Source organism: Muscardinus avellanarius (genome assembly GCF_963383645.1).
Source record: "Muscardinus avellanarius genome assembly, chromosome: 4".
Classification (NCBI taxonomy): Eukaryota; Metazoa; Chordata; class Mammalia; order Rodentia; family Gliridae; genus Muscardinus; species Muscardinus avellanarius.
In genome coordinates, this window is record NC_137789.1 from 39,104,763 (window position 1) to 39,122,970 (window position 18,208).

The following is an 18,208-nucleotide window of genomic DNA, read 5'->3' on the forward strand; positions in this document are numbered from 1 at the left end:
GGAAATTAAGAAATTCAAGTTTGGGGACTCGAGACTAGAAAGAAGCGGGCTACATTCTGCTTTCCTACTTAACAGCCTATGGTTTTCATTTCTAATGTTTTGGGATCACCTGAGGAATTGTTTTAAATGTCCAGTGTCCATTTTAAAAGATTTCTAAAAATTTAAAACCTATAAATATGCATTATTTGGGGCAAAACGGTCATGGGTGTTAATACACAGTGTTCACACAGTCTGTAGGGGGTGGGAAATGGCAGATGACATTCAGGAATAAAAGGACATACCAGACTACATTTTAAGCCAAAAAGGGCTGATTTTAAATCTAGGAATATAGGCCACAAAACAAGTTTGCATATCTGCCTGGCAGATCATGTTTCCCAAAGAAGACTAAAGCTAAGGGTTACCAAACAGGTTTTTCCACATTAATGAACATGATTTAGTTTGGGAGCAGATGTCGTTTAGAACTTAATATATGGGGTGGGGAGAAATGACGAAAAACACATGATTTGGGGAATTTAAAAAAATGAATGGCATTTGTATTTTTTTTTACTTCATTGCCATGTACCAAAGTCAACTCCAGAAGAAGGACTTTTAAAAACAAACTTTGAAGCCAGGAAGGTAATTCCATCACTTGGGAGGTTGGTTGATAGGAGACCTCAGTTGTTTACTCATGGCAATTTAATGGGATGACCCTCAGCAACTTTAGCAAGACTCAGAAGTATGTAGCTTTAGAGGTAGAATTGCCCATGGTTTCAATCCCTAGTACCAAAAAGACAAAACAAAAAGCAAAAAGTCCTGGGATGTTCATAAGAAGATGTAATTAAATAATTTGCTGACCTTGAAGTGTAAGGAAAGTTCTCTTAAAATGGACACACACAGCACCAACTAGAAAGGAAAGTGTGTGTGTGTGTGTGTGTGTGTGTGTGTGTGTGTGTGTGTTCTGAATCTTGAAACTGTTGAACTATATAAAAGTATCTGCAGTGGAAAGCCAAAATCTGACAAAGAGTGTGAAACCAGGCGCTGCGGCACATACCTAACCCTAGGGGATGAGGAAGCTGAGGCAGGAGGATTGAAGCTTCGAGGCAATCCCGGGCAACATAGTGAGACTCTGTCTCAACATAAAATGGGCTGGGGATGTAGCTCAGTGTAGAGCACTCCTGGTTCAATCCCCAGTACTGGAAAGAAAAAGGATCCAGAGTAGATAAAATAATCCTACCTATTGAGAAAGGGGGAGTCTGTAACCCCAATATTGGGGAGGCTGAGAAGAGGATCACAAATTTGATGTCAGCCTGTTACAAAATTTTACAGAAAGGGATGTAGCTTAGCCCTTGGATCGGGTCCCCAGTACTCCCCAACACACTCGGAGCAGGGGAAATTGGGTAACAAGTAAATCAAATATTTTGAATGTTTTCATACAAGAAAGTATATAGACAATAAGTGCATGAAGAGATATTTAATCAGGGAAATACAAACCAAGATCATAATGAAATAAGACCATTTTTACCCCCATTAGGTTAGAGTAATAGGTGGGGAATAATGTTGATTGAGATCTTTTACACATTGTTGGTGGGAATTTAAATTGATCCTTCCCATTAGAAAACAATTTGGCATTTTTTTTTTGTAGACTTGAATATTCACATCCCTATTACCCAGCAATTCCCTCCTGAATCTGTCTCCTAGGACTCTTGCCTGTGTGCATAGAAAATCGTGAAAGAATATTCACAAACTGAATTAGCAAAAAAAAAAAGAAAAAAGAAAAAAAGAAAACCAAGTGTCTGTTGAAAGAATGGATATTTATCCAATGACATGATCTTTGGTGCTGAAAACAAATTGACTATATCTAATTGGTAATATTAAATATTAATAACACCTGAGTGAAAACATAATCCCAGTTGATTATGCATAGTATAGTCCTGTACCATTCAAAAATGAATAAATCTAGCCGGGCATGGTGGCACATGCTTGTAATCCCAGCATTTGGGAGGCAGAGATGAGAGGATCGTGGTTCGAGGACAGCCTCAGCTACTACTTAGGCCTTTTGCAACTCAGACCCTGTTTCAAAATAAAGAATAAAAAATAGGGCTGGGGGTGTAGCTCAGAGGTAGAATTCCCCTGGTTTCCATCCCCAGTTCTGCAATATGTGTGTGTGTGTATATATATATATATATTTTTTTTTTGCTTAGACATTTACATGATAAAACCATTTCTTCTACCTCAGACATGAAAGACAAGTACAAACTTTATAATAATGGTTGCCCATAGAAAAAAAAACAGGGTGACATTCTAGGGCAGGAGAACATAGGTGAAATAAGATCCGTAATATTTCTAGCCTGTGACTGAGCTGGCATGTTCACAAGCACTTAGATCGATTCGATGAACACAGATGACGATTCTAATTCTGGGCAACAGAAGTTGCAAGAGGGAAAAGAACTAAATGAAAATGAAATGCAATAGACCAAAAAATTTAAGACAAAGACTTGCTTGAATGGTAAAAATAACATTGGAAAAGAAAACATGAAAAATGGTGTCCAAGTTTGTTTAAATATCAAAAAACTGAATGTATAAAACTGTATAGAGAAAAACTGTATAGAGAAAAAACTGCTACCCAATTCACTAAGCCCTGATACTATCTTACTTTTATTTCCAGTTTATTTTATTTTATTTTCATGCATTTTTTTTTTTTTAGAAGAGCATGGGACAAAGATTTAGTCAAAGGAAAGGCCAAGATGGGAAGGATGTTATTAAATGTTAAGTAGAATGGAAAGTACCAGACTCCAAAATGAAGGTGCAGAACCATCTTTAAAGACCTTTAGTAGTGTGTGGGTCTTTATTTTTTTTTTGGGGGGGGGCAGGGGCTGAAGAGTATCATGTCATACCAGCCAAAGGACTCCAGCAAATTCACCATCTTAAGGTTTCTCCCTTTCCAACCTTTTGAGGAACTGAGTTTGGTTCCGTTCAAGTCATGAAAGCATCTTCTATCTACATGTGGCCAAATCTTAAGGTTTCCAATTGTTTTTCTCTTTCTCTGAGACCCTTCAAGGGTTGTTTTTACTAAATTGGTTTTTTTTTTTTTTTTTAAATTTTATTTTATTGGTGCACTGTATTCATACATCATAGTGGGATACAAACTTTTGTAGACATACATGCACACATCGCCCAGTCAGCCCCCACCCGATCCCCACCCCATTCTCTCCCCATCCCTCCCTCCCATGCTTGGCTTAGTGGTTGACATCTAGTATTATAGCAATTTATCCAAAATTAAAAATGATAATCTCACATAACAGTTTCATTTGTCTGATACCAAGCTTTTGATGACTTAAAGATAACATTTCAATATTTCTTTTTTGCTTTCTTTCTTACCAGAGAATATTTTTTTCTTTTTTTTAGGTGAAACTATCATATATTTATTTTTCAGAAAAAAAATCTATCCTGATATGGAATATGGACTCTAGATACCCAAAACAATCTCGAAGCAAAAACAAAGCAAGAAGATGTATATTTTCTGATTTCAAACCATATAAAGCTACAATAATTGAAACAGTGTAGTACTGTTCTAAAGGCAGATATATAGACCATTGGAGTTAAATACAATCCTAGAGCTAACTTCTTCCCTATATTGTCAAGTTATTTTTGACAAGGTTTCCACGAAGATTTGGTGGTGGAAATAATAATCTTTTAACTAAATATTGTTGAAAAATAATAATTACATGGAAAAGAATAAAATTGGACCCTTACCTAATCCCACATACAAGTATTAACTCAAACTAGATAAAAGACCTAAATATAAATCTTAAGACTATAAACTTTTAGGAGAAAATCTGGGTCATAAAACCTCACAACATTGAAATTGGCAGTGATTTCTTGGATATGATTTCAATGGCACAGGCAACAGAAGAATATACAAACTCCCTAAAAAATAAAAGAAAATATTGTATATCCAAAGACAATGTAAACAGAGTTAAAAGTTACTAATAGAATTGGATAAAATATTTCCAAATGCTATATCTGAAGGTATATTAATATTCCAACTAGAAATCCTAAAAATTAACAACAATAAAGGCAAACAATACAATTTAGAGATAGGTAAAAGACTAACATAAATAATGAATCTCCACAGATAACCAATCTTAGTTGTCTGTTGGATGGAAACTCTTGTTTCTCTGGTTCAGGTGAGTGTTACCTATTTCTTCTTTGTAGTTAATCTCTTTGAGTATTTTCTCTAGCGCTGGTTTTGAAGACATAAATTCCTTCAGTTTCTGTTTGTCATGGAAGCTTCTTATTTCTCCATCTAATTTGATAGAAAGTTTTGCTGGATAGGAAATTTTTGGCTGGAAGTTGTTTTCTTTCAGAGTTTGGAATATGTTACTCCAAGCCCTTCTGGCTCTCATGACTTGGTTTGGGAAGTCTGGAGTGATTCTAATTGGTTTGCCTCTGAATGTCACTTGGCCCTTTGTTTTTGTTGCCTTTAAGATTCTCTGCTTGGCTTCCACATTGGTCATTTTGACAATTATATGGCGTGGGGATCCTCTTCTCGGATCCTGTCTAAAGGGAGTTCTATAAGTTTCCTGGATCTGTGTATCGACCTCTTGCTCTATATTTGGAAAATTTTCTGCTATTACTTCCTTGAAGAGATTGTTGATCCCTTTGGTATCACTTTCTTTTCCCTCCTCTATTCCAATTATTCTTAGGTTAGCTCTCTTAAGATGGGCCCATATTTCTTCAATGTCAGATTCCTGCTGTTGGATATCTTTTTCTAGATTAGAAACTGTGCATTCATTTTTGGATTGCTCATCTTCTAAGAGCGAGATTCTGTTCTCCATGTGGTCTAATCGGTTGTTTGTGCTTTGAATTGAGGCCTTTACTTCATTAATTGCATCCTTTATCTCTTTTTGGCTCTCTCTGAGTTCTTTTCGAAGCACCTCTATTATTTCTACAGTTATTTTCCTGATTTGATCTTCTAGAAATCTCTGATTTTCTGTTTTATCAGGTTCTGATGTTGTGGGGTTGTGCACATTCATTACTCCAGTGTTATTCCTCTTTCCCATGATTTCGGAGGTTTGTGCCTTCTCTGGGTTCTTCCCTTGGGTCACTATGGCTTCACTTAAGGTGCTCTGGATCTCGAGTCTGTATTATCTCAGACCCTACTACTCCTTTACTGGGTTGTATCACAGAGTCTCCGACCCAGGGAGTCGATAGAGGCTGCTTTAAACTATGGGGGGTGCCAGGTTGCACGCTCTCCTATGGTGTGATATCTCTGCCACCACCACTCCCTCACTGGGTCAAGTCCCAGGAGGCACAATACTGGGATTTCTCCTCTGTGGCCCGCAATTTGACTCACTGTTCTTGAGTACACAGATGTAGCTGTACTGGACTCGGTGAATTCACTGCTGCTGCCGCCACCGGTGGCAATATGGCGCCTCTGCCACGCCCTCGGCCATGAGGCTGGCGTATTTTTTCTTCTCTGGTTTTGATTTCCACTCTGAATCCCTGCAGCGTGTGCTGAGCTCAGCCACTGGGAGCTTTAAATGCTGTCTGCGCCGAAAGATCCCGCCTGGCTGTTCCGCATCGGCTCACCTCAGCTTGCTGTAGCCGTCCGCTGAGTTCGCCGCTGCCGCCGGCAGTATGGCGCTGCTGCCGCGTCCTCGGGCGCGTGTGTCTCCTCTGTGGCCCTGAGCTCTGTTCTCAGTCCGCTTTCTCTCTGGAGCCTGGTGGTTTTTTTGTTTTTCTGGTGATGGTGTTTTCTGGCTATGAAAGGCGCTCTTTTTTTGTGGTAATGGAGATTGGTTGTTAGCGGGACTCTTAAGCCCCGCTTTTCTCGGTCGCCATCTTCCCGGAAGTCACTAAATTGGTTTTTGCAAGAAAAAATTGACTGGCTTCAGAGGACAGAGAATTAAAAAGTAAAGATTCTACTTAGGACCCTGAAATAGTACAGATCAACTATTGGTCATTAGTTTCTTTGGTTTTGTTTTATTTTATTTTTGTCTTTCCCAGGATTTTCAAGAGAAGTGTCTAGAGAATCATTTTCTGAGGATGGTGTTATAAATGGTCAAATTTGAAGAGCCCCCAAAAAATGGAAATTGAATTCCTTTGGAGAAAGCTTTAGAGTACCAGGCATTTCTCCCACTATCATCTGCCTGCCCAGTGGTAGAGAGGAGAAGGAGGGAATGCCCCTGGGACCTCCCCACAAGTGTAATCCATGGGAAGGTCTCAAGTGGCAACCAAACTGGGTGAGATAGCACATCACCTGTCATCCCAATATTTGGGAGGCTGATGCAGGAGGATCACAGGTTTGAGAACAGCCTCAGTAACTTAGACCCTGTATCAAAATAAAAAATAAAATAGGGCTGGAGGCGTAGCTCAGAGGTAGAATACCTTTGGGCTCAACCCTCAATATCACAAAAGCAACAACAACAACAAAAAAAGTGGCAGCTAGCCAGCCATGCAGATGGTGGAGAGCACCAGCGCCAGCCTCCTCTCCTAAGGGCTGGGGAGGCAAGAATGTGGACCTGTTTCCAGGGGCCCCAGATTAAGAAAGCCTATAGCTGTCTTAAAAGGAACTTGTCTTCAAAGGACTGCCTGGGTGGGATTCCCCACAGCAGCGTCTGTGGGATTTACCCACAGAACCCAGCGTCAAGCAGGAGCTAGGAGGGGTGGCTCCCAAGGGGTAATCAGCAACAAGTTCCCAAGGATTGGATGAAAGGGGTGAAGGGATTGCAAAAGATGGCTCAGCCATGCATGTCAGGGGCAGAAGAGACCAATGACCAGCTTCCTTCGGGTTCCGTCAAGGAAGGCTTCTGTTTCCTCTTCCCTTCAGCCCAGGTGGAGCCAGAGCAGCCAGGAGCGGGAGGGATGGGGGAGCTGAGGACCTAGCGAGGTTGGAACTGCCCACCAGCCCTGGTAACCTGGTGAGCACATCCTCTTGGTGGTTAGGTACACTCTGGTCAGCCTGGGACCAGAGTTACATTCTCCTGTTAACATGCAGCGGGATAAAGTCCAGGGCCGAGGAGGGGTCTGCATGAGAGGCAGAGTCAGAGACAGGGGGCTCGGACCCAGTTTGAGTCTGCCAGTTCCGATTTGACTTATATTGCATTTCTATTCTACAGTGCTGCTCCAGAAAGTCAAATAAATATATTCCTCCCATTTATTTATTTTTGTGGTACTGGGGTTGAACCCAGAGGCATTCTACCTCTGAGCAACACCCCCAGCCCTATTTTAGTTTTTTTTTTTTTAATTTTGAAACAGGGTCTTACTAAGTTGCTGAAGGTCTCGCTGCATTACTGAGGCTGGCTTTGAACCTGCGATCCTCCTATCTCAGCTTCTTAAGTACTGAGATTACAGACATGGGCCACCATGCCTGGCTTGTAGCTCCTGTTCAAAGAAACTGCATATTCATTAGGACTGCAATCCATTGTGTATAACAAAAATCTAAGTGGCTTAGCCAAATAGGAATAAGTTTTCTTCAAATACAAGAGTCTAGAAGTAGGGAGTTCTGTTTTGGTTTTTTTTTTTTTTTATGGTACTGGGGTTCCTGGAAGCCCTTTTACCTTAGGGCTACACTCCCAGACCTATTTTATATTGTTTTTATTTGGAAACAGGGTCTCTTAAGCCAGCACAGCTGGCTTCCAACCTGCATGATCCTCCTGTCTCCGCCTCCCAAGTACAGGGATTACAAACATGCGCCACCACGCCCAGCAGGGAGTTCAAATTTTAATGGTGGCTCCTTTGGTCGCCAGAGTCCCCTCCTGTCTATCGTCCTCCTCCAGGGGCAGCATTGCTGCAAGGTGGGTGTCTCACCTCTAGATGCTGGAAACGTCTGTCCTCCTTATCAGTTATTCTCTTAACATATATTTGGAGCCCAGAAAATTGCATGTTACATGAGTCATCCAGATGATTCCGATGTAAGTGTTGTATAGGCCACAGTTTGAGAAAAAGTGTTGTAGGATAGGCATCAAGTGGCAACAGGCAGTGGTTCTGAGCACCGGCTTCGGAGCAGCCCATCCTGCTTCAGGGGCGGGTCTCGACGCTGCCACAAACCTTGTAATCTTGGACGTGTTTTGTTTTGTTTGCAGGACTAAGGATTGAACCCAGTGGTGTTTTACCACTGAGCTTCATTCTCAGCCCTTTTTATTTTGAGACAGGGTCTCACTAAGTTGCCACAATTTGCCTTAAACTTTCAATCCTCCTGCCTCAGCCTCCTCAGTAGCTGGGATTATGGGCATATACCACCGTATTGGCTTTGGACCCGTTTCTTTACCACTCTGAGCTTTGGTTTCCTCATTTTATTTTATTTTTTATTTATTTATTTTGCAGTACTGGGGACAGAACTCAGGGGCATTCTACCTCTGAGCTCCACCCTCAGCCCTATTTTTTATTCTTTATTTTCAGAGGGTCTCACTGAGTTGCAGAGGGCCTCACTAAGTAACTGAGACTGTCCACGAACCACGATCCTCCTGCCTCAGCCTCCCAAATGCTGGGATTACAAGCGTGTGCCACCACACCTGGCTCTAGTTTCCTTGTTTTTTTAAAAAATATTTATTATTTAGGGGAGTGGTGAGTTGGCCCGGGCCACCCTCCCCCCTCATGCCATTTTGGCATGAGGTTGTAACTATTTTCTGTATTTCTATTTTCTGTATTTCTTTTTAATAAACTTATTTAAATCTTCAAAAAATTTATTTATTTATTTATTTATTTATTTATTTATTTATTTATTTATTTATTTATTTATTTATTTTGGGTGGTACTGGGGTTCCTGGAAACCCTTCTACCTCCGGGCTACACTTCCAGACCTATTTTATATTTTATTTTAAAACAGGGTCTCTTTAAGCCAGCGCGGCTGGCTTTGAACCTACGCGATCCTCCTGTCTCTGCCTCCCAAGCGCGGGGATTACAAGCGTGTGCCACCACGCTGGGCCTTCTAGTTTCCTTATTTTAAAAGTGGGAATAATAATATCATCTACTTTGTAGGGTCGTTGCAAGTATTTAGTGACCCTTGTAAAGCACCTAGCGTATAGGAAGTATGATATAAATGTGTTATTAAATGAGTAATAAAATAGAAGTGCTATTTTATTCAGAGTATAAAAGTCATGTGTAAAACACAAGGCAAGACCAAGGCCAAGGTCTGATGGATTCAAGAGGGAAAGATACAAGTCGTGTCACTTTTAGATTCAGTTTACCACTTACAAAGATAGCACAAAGAAGAATAAGCGGAAAGGGCCAATCTCCAAGACCTCGCCCCCCGTCTCCACACACACAAGATGACACTCAAAACACATAGAGGTGAGCCAACTGCAATGGCGGCTGTGCCTGAGGGGCCGCACGTAGCCTGGGGCAGGCGGGCTCCACGTCCTGCCGCTCTGTTCTGAGGGGTGCAGGGCACAGGGCCACCTCATCAGACCCCGCAAAGCAAGGAGAAACCCTCTCCTGGGGATGTGGGAGAGAGCTCCACGTGGCCCCACAGCAGCTCCTCAGAGGCCTCCCTGCCTCTCCTGCTCTGGGACAGTCTTCTCAGGTTAGCTGTGGCTCACGCCTATGCACACCTAGATGACGTGCAAGGCATTAGTGCACCATACTGAGCCCTTTCCTACACAGAGCCATGTAGCTCAGGCAAGGAGGGATGGCTAAATAGGGAATAAATAATATCCTAAAATGAAATGGCTGCTTGGCTAGAATTACATTGTACCTTATAGGAAGAATGTGCTTTATTTTTCCTGGAACATTCTATTTCATTAGTTCCCAGAAGAGTGACATCTAGCTTTCAACTAATTGGGAGGTATATTGAATATAAAAGGAAGTGAGCCTCACCCGGCCTGAGCGCAGGTCAAGGGTACAGGAACGTGGGCAAGGATCGTGGAGTTTGAAAACATGCTGTGTCGGTGAAGAGAACGTGTTCTTGGACATCACTTTGGGAAGATGCTTCATGACATGGCCTGGGAGGCCAATTTGGCATTATCTGTTCAATTTTGAGAGCACACAACCCAGCAAGTCCACTTCTAGGCAGGTATCCTGCAGTCATTCAGTCCAGCTTTGTTTAAATAACACACAACTGGAAATTACCCACGTCTCACAATACAGGCCAGCTATAAAACAGAAAAGAAAGATCTTTATGTTCTCATATGAAAAAAATCTACAAAATATATTGTTAAGTAAAAGAAACCAAAAGGCAAAAGAGATAGTTTGCATATAATATATATATATATATATATATATATATATATATATGAAAGAATAAAGAATATTTAAAACACTGGCATGTCTAGTGGCCTCTCAAGAGAACTGGGTGCATCAGGGATAAAGATGAGAAGGATATATAATTTTATGAAATTCTGAGCCATTTTTTCTATTATAAATACAAGTGGATAAAATGTAAGACTTTATTTCATGATGTTGAGCATTCCTTGTGGGCCACTGGAGAGAGCAGGCTTGAGTGGCACCTCCTGCTGGCTCCTGTGAACTTGCACAGGTGACAGTTTTCTTATCTCTGAACTCAGTTTTCTCCATAAAAAGTTCTGATAATGGGCTTTCCGATCAAATATCCTTTTCCGATCTGATATCCTCCTCCAACAGGAAGATTTTTTTCATGTTTGTTTTTAGTTGGTACATTTTAATCATACATCACGATGAGGGTCAGAGTGTTAGAGACGTACATGCACACAGCACTCCAGCCCTCCCCGTCCCCACATACACGTCTATCCTGCCCCTCACCGTCCCCTTGCACGAAATTGAGATTGTCACTGGTAATTTTGTGTACGTAAGTCATGACCCATGGAGTGTGTCCTTCATCAAACCACCATCCTCCCTCCCTCCTTTAGGCCCCCTCCAGCACTCCACTAAAAGGAAATTTTTCCTCCTTTGTCTAGAGACCCTTTGGGTCCCGTTTCTCCCTAGCTTCTAATATGAGGGAAAACAGCTGACCTTTCACTTTGTGTGACTGACTAATCCCACTTTAGTATAATATCATTTAGTTTCATCCATTTTCCTGCAGATGATAGGATTTTGTTCTTCTTTATGGCTGAGTAGAATTCCATTGTGTATATATTCCATAATTTTATAATCAGTTCATCTATTGATGAACACCTACACTGGTTCCATATGGTGCTATCATAAACATAGATATTCATGCATATCTATATTTGCCTGTTTTCATTCCCTTTTGGGAGTTACTCAGAAGTGGTATAGCTGGGTCATGTGGTAGGAAGGGGATTCTTAAGGACCTGTCTTAAAGGATTTATAAGACAGAGTTGCCAGGCTCAGAAAGGTATGGCTTTCACACTGCTCATTTCGAGCCTCTGCTTTTCATCAGGCAACCAAGTTAAAGTTGGTTACAAAGAGGGAGGAGGAAAGGGGAGAGGAGAGAGACTCCATTACTTTATATCATCTCTCTGGCACTTCAGAATCCAATGTCTTTCTTGTCAAACACTGTAAACCTGGAAGGAGGAGAGGAAATCACCACCAATGTCCAGGGAACTAGTATTAGATTTTCATGATAAAAATGGAACAGGGACAAAGTACCAAAGACTGTTCCCTCCACCTCACACTTGACACCTGCATCATGAGAAAGTGACGTGGTACCTGCCCTGCCGCCCACACTTTACACAGTTAAAAAAAAAACCCATGAATCAAATTTCTCCTAAAACATAACCATGTATCTTTTTACATTTGTGTGGCACTATGAAATGGTCAAATCTTTTCACAACCAGGATGACTGTTTCTAACAACCACCCTGTACGGTTAATGGAGCTGGTATTCACCTTGCTGTTTTGGTGCTGCGGCAGCTACGTAGACAAGTTGACTGACTTGCCCTAAATCAGCCATCTGAGCTGCCAAGCAAGGTCGAGGCCTGGCTTTGGAGGGTCAGCCAGCTGGAGGGCAGAAGGTGGGCAGAGCTCAGGCCTGGAAAGAGGAAGTCACAGCTGAACAAACCCAAGGTTTGTGCCTGGATTTGAGGTGATGGCCTGGAGAGGCAGGTGGGGAAAACTTGAAGAGTATTGGATGTCCCAACAGGGGTGTGACTGATGACCCCATGCTCCAGGGAAGAGGAGAAGGCAGCAGAGTTTATCTCCAGCACATCTTGCTGTGGTCCCTCCCACCTGAGGTCTGAGCCCATGAACACAGGGGCAGAGGATCCTTTTCTCCCAGATCAATGTCCCATAACAAACTTCTCAAACTCCTGCCCTTGAAGCATACAGGGGTCAGCATACACCCCAGAGGCTGGGAGATCAGATAACAAGGAGCAGTTCCCTACGACCCTCACTCAGAAGGCCAGTCTTGTGGCTTGATGGGATAAATGGCCTCCCTGGATGGGAATGCTCCAATGTGACAGAAAGGACCCCTGCTGCACTTTCCCCCAGCCTGGCCCCAGAAGGCTCTCTGAAGTCGCAACCAGCAGGGGTGGGGCCCTGCTTCACAGGCATGCACCCGGCCCTTCTGCCCCAAAGAAATGGTAGGAAAAGGGACTGTCCCCTGCCAGGCTTCAGCTCAGAGGAATGGACAGATTCTCCTGTCTGTTCTTCCTTCATTGAACTGTCCTGTCTCAGAATTGGAGAAAATGACCTAGCTCACTGCTCATCTGATAGAAGAATGGCATGTTCACCCATCCATTACTGACTCAGCCATTGATTCATTCATTTGTTTGATTCATCGTTTGTTAATTAATTCACTCAGCATATGATGAGCAGCTTCTTAAGCCCAAGTAACATGGAGAAGCTGAGATAAAAGGTACAGGTCCTTATAGTCTGATAAGGGTTCAAGCACAGTTTTTTTTTGTGTGTGTGTGGTACTGGGAATTGAACCCAGGGTACCTCTGATCTACACCCCCAACCCTTTTTAAAATTTGTGTTGTTGTTATTGTTGTTGTTGTTTTGAAACAGGATCTTGCCAAACTGCTGAGAGTTTCTCTACTTGCTGAGGATGTCCTTGAACCTACGACCTTCCTGTCCCAGCCTCCCAAGTACTGGAATTACAAGGGTGCACCACTATGCCTGGCTACAGTAATTATTTTTATGGCTCAAATAATTCACTTCTTTTAATATTAGTCTTTAATAGGAAAGTATACTAATATATTTTCCTCATAAAATGTTTTACTTTTTCTCTCACATCAAAACTCATTTTTTTTTTTTTACTCATTTTATTTCTTTGTCTTTTGAGACAGATGTACCAACCTGGTCAACTTCGCTCCTGGGCTCAAGTGGTCCTCCTGCCTCAGCCTCTGAGTAGCTGGGACTCTAGGCGTACGTCAACAAATGCGTCTCTATTTTTATTTTTAATTGTACGTATTTATGAAGTGTGATGATAATTTGATTCATGTAATAACCGTTATTAAATATAGTAGGGTAACTCAAATGGGGAAGCACAGAGGAGTCTCGAGCCTCTACCTGTACCATTTCTCCAGAGGCCATTTGACCTTTGCCTGGACATCCAGGACTCGCCTGTCTTTGGAGGCTGCCCGCTGACTTGCAGGATGCCTCCATCCTAAGAGGTTCCCATAACCTGCACCCAGGAATTGGCCTCCTTGCGGCTTGTGTCGCATGGATCCTGGCTCTGGAGCACCCAGTAGATCAAATCTCTCCTTTATGTATGGGTGTTGGGTCTCTAACAACTAGCGACAGACATCTTGTTGGGATGGGAGAAGGTATATCCAGCTTGTTTCTCCCTCCTTGACTTATTTAAAAGAAATACTCTCAGCCTAATCCCTGGTCCTCTTCTGTGGCTCTAATGACTTTCACCCACAGAAACAAAGACTTGGTTATAGCTCCTTAGTCATCTGTGCTAGGTTTCCCTTCCTACTTTTGTTTATACTCTGGCTCCCTATTTCCTTCACTATCTTGGGGAGCCTCCAGAGGAAATTCTATCACTACACTTTATCTTATATTGCTTAAGATTAACTATAGTAGCTCAGAAAGCAAGAGATCCTGAAAAGGCACACACGTGTAGGTCCAAGAGGAAGGCAATTGACTGCTAAGGTCAATTTCATATGTCCTGGAATTCAATATGTCCAGACTCTGTCTCCCCACTTGTCCAGAGGGAGTGGCCACTTCTTGGTTGGAAATGTAGCTTCATACCCTATATCCAGCCTCTCAGCACCACTTACTGGAAAATGAGTAAGAACAGGTAGAGGATTCTCCTAGGCACCTGACAGCCTCCACGAGTCAGGGCTGCCTTCCCCCAGAGAATGCCACCCTTGTGGTAGTTCAGAGAATGATGGTTCATCAATGGTAGAAAGTCCAGTACCCTAAGTTTTAAATGAGGAAGCTGAGCATGCAGAGGTGGAGATGATTTGCTCAAGATTACATGGAGAGGAGGAAATGTCTGAAGGCAAGACAAAGATTGCCAAAGCATTGGAGTATACTTTCAGGTACTGGCCACCTTGGATATAAAAAGATCCTTTTGCAGAGACAGCTGCCTTCCAGCTCACAGTGAGTGGGGATGACTTAAGCTCCCTGATCTGTTGGACATAGTCATTTGCTTCTAAGGATGGGATGGAAACCTGCACTACCCCATATGGGAACTATTTGCCACACATGACTCCTAAGAACTTGCAATGTGGCTTATCCACACTGAGATATGCTGGATCACAAAAACTTATTAAAAATAATGTAAACCGCCGGGCGTGGTGGCGCACGCTTGTAATCCCCGCGCTTGGGAGGCGGAGACAGGAGGATCGCGCAGGTTCGAAGCCAGCCGCGCGCTGGCTTAGGAGACCCTGTTTCCAAAATGAAAATGTAAAAATAGGTCTGGGAGTGTAGCCCCGAGGTAGAAGGGCTTCCAGGAACCCCAGTACCACCAAAAAAAAAAAAAAAAAATGTAAACTACTTCCCAATGGTGCTTTTATATTGATAACATGGAGAAATGGCAACAGTTTGGGCATATAGGGCTAAAAATGTTTTTCAATTAATTTTACTTTTTATATGTGACTACTAGAAAGTTTTAAATTATACATGTAGCTTGTATTCTATTCACATTAGACAGGAATGGTGTAAAAGGTAAAAACCACAACTCTCAGAAAAATATAAAATGAACATGTGCCAGAGAGATTATCTAACTCAATGAGAGAACCAATAAGACCACTATAAACAACATGTGAGATGTTAAGATATTTATAAGCAAGTTAACAATAAAATGTTAGGATACCATTGCTGGGCTAGGTGTGAAAAAGATTAATGTTCAATAGGTCATAAATTTTGAAGGTTATCTGTCCACTCAACAGAAATTATCTGCATCTCTACTGGACACATATTTACAAGTTAACAAGTAACATCAAGTCTGGGGCTTTTAACTAATAAGAAACAATGAAATATGCCAAGTACATTCCACTGGAATGTCCAATAGAAATATAAGGCAAGCCACATATGTAATTATAAATTTTCTAATAGCCACATTTTAAAAGGTGAAATTAATTTAATAATATATTTTTATTAAACTCAATATGTCCAAAATATTATTTCAACATGTACCCATAATAAAAAAATATTGGTATAATTTTGCCAAGCTAATTTTCTGAGACCCAGTGTGGATTGTACACTCAGCACATCTCAGTTCAGGCGGGCTGTGTGTCAGGAGCTCGTTAATCATATGTGGCCTGTGGCTATTGTACCAGACAGCCCAATTCTGTTCTGTTCTCAGGTGGCCTCTAACCTGCCATGATGCTGAAAGGCTGTACTGTCCCCCTATGAGCCTCATTCCCATGTGCTGGATGTTTTTCTGCCAGTACCCAGAGCTTCACAAGAAATAAATGGGAATCAAAGTGTTCATGAAGTGGATACAAATGTGCGAGGTAGGACCAAATCCTCTAGTATTTGGGGTCCCTAAATGAGACACGTACGGGCTGGTACCGTGTCCGGTACAGGTCACAGACTCTAACACGTTGGTTCCTTTCCTCTCTGCACCCTGACCCATGTCACTCCTGCAGACTGGGAGGGAAGGAGTCACTCAGACGAGTCATCTGTACACACTGAATGGCAGACATTCGCTCTCGCAGGGATAGAGGTGGTGTCAGTGGAGAAACCCTGTTTGGAAACTTTCTACATTTTTAGTGATTATTCATCCAGAGCTCTCTGCAGCCTGCGACAAGGCTCAATCTGCTTTCCTCCCTGATTCCCAAAAAGGCCAAGAAAGGGAGATAGAGTCTGCTAAGACTCAGACGGCAGCCAGAGGACTGAGCTATCCCCCACCCACAGGCTGCTGGAGGTGCCCCCCCAACCTGGCCCACCCCCCCCAGCGCCAACAGTTCCTTTGGACCCTTAGGACTCGGAAAAGGAGGAAGTTAGGTCACGGACCACTGACACCCTTGAGTAAAAATGCACACAACACATTAAACCTTACGGCAGATCCAGGCTGGCCTGACATCCAGGCATTTCTACTATGCCAGCTCTCCGCAGCCCTGGCCTGTTCTAGGTGGTTGGTGCCATTTCAGCCCTACCGACTTTCATCAGAATAGCTCTTCTGGACCTGAAACTCTCAAGGGGCCTCACAGCACCGCTATCCCCGGCCCTTACACCTGCGCCTTCTACAAGTGAGCTCACTTTTCTTTTGCAGTTCACTTCTTTCCACAAGCTTGGAAAAAAAAAACCAGAACTGAAACAAAAATCTTGCCCATAGGAGCCTGGCTCATCGCCCTCGGAAGAGGAGCCCCGTAGACCGTCTCTGCTCACTGAACTAGAGGCAGCCACCCGAGCCCAAAACAGCTACGGTCGCTGGCTTGCTGGTGACTCGAGCTGCCTGGACTAAACAATTGCACCAATCGATGAGACCGCTTTCTCTCTAGAATTTGATTGAGTGCCATAAATTATTGGTCAGTGATAAAACCCACCACCAAAAAGAAAACAAATGGTATTACAAGCTCATCTGGATTCCAGGCTGTCAGCCTATGCAGCCATTTTGGGGTCATTTACAAACTAATGAACAATCAGAAGCTGGTGTGACCAGCAAAGAGCCCCACAGAGGGAAGTGGAAATGAGGGGGCAGAGGAGGGGGAGCAAGGAAGAGGACCGACTGGACCTCTGGACTTCCCGGGGTCCTGTTTCCCTTCAGTGGCCCTGGGCTGTGCGACTCATTTCCCGGGTGTGGGCTTCAGAAGATTCCTCAAGCCTCACCGTAAAAGCTTCCTTTTCACCTTTGCTGGTTTGCAGAGATTTTGAATCCTTGAAACCCCAAACACCTCAGCCAGAACATGGTCCTTGGAGACTCAGTCTGAGTGCCCCTTGTCTGAGATGCTTCCTGGGTGCTCCCTGAGGGTAGGAGGGGTGTCAGCTCTTATACAGCCTGTAGTGTTGGTACTTGGGAGGATGTAACAGAAGATAGAATGAAAATTGGGAATTGTCTTGGGCTGAAGGAGGGGCCAACTCAACAATTTAGCGAGATCCTGTTTCAAAAATAAAAAAATAAGAGCCGGGCGTGGTGGCGCACGCTTGTAATCCCCGTGCTTGGGAGGCAGAGACAGGAGGATCGCGCAGGTTCGAAGCCAGCCGCACTGGTGTAAGAGACCCTGTTTCAAAAATATAAAATAGGTCTGGGAGTGTAGCCCGGAGATAGAAGGGCTTCCCAGGAACCCCAATACCACCAAAAATAAAAAATAAAAATAAAAATAAAAAATAAAATAGGGCTAGGGGTGGAGCTCAGTAATAGAGTATCCTGAGTTCAATACCCAGTGCCATAAAAATACATGAATTAACTAATAAAGGAAATGAATCAGTGGAACTTAATTTGCAGTTTATGCAACCATCACCCCTATTTAGCTCCAACTTTTTTTTTTAATCATGCCAAAAAGAACCCCTGTGGTCTTTAAGCAGTTGCTTCCCATTGCCCCTCTCCCAGCCCAAGATAACCCCCAATCTTCATTCTATCTCCTGTCAAAACCTCCCAAGTACCAGGACTCCAGGAGTGTGCCCCTGTGCCTGGCTATGCTTTTGTTTTACTCCAGGAGCTTGCTGTTCCTTGGGAAATTTTTTTCTGGGGCACTAAGTTTTCTCATGGTTTAGTCATTGAGACAATGCCAAAGGGAATGGCGTGTCAATCCAAGGACAAAGGAGCCGTTCTGAGCAAGAGTATCTGAGGATCTTGAGGACAAAATGTGCCCTGGAGCCCATGTCCTCCGTGGGGTCCACCGGGGCCCACCCATAGGCTGCTGGCGTGCCCCTCTATGTAGGAAGCTCCATCCAGCTATAAAACATTCTGTTCTTCAAGTTTGTCTCCAAAAGGGCAAAAAGATCAGAACTCG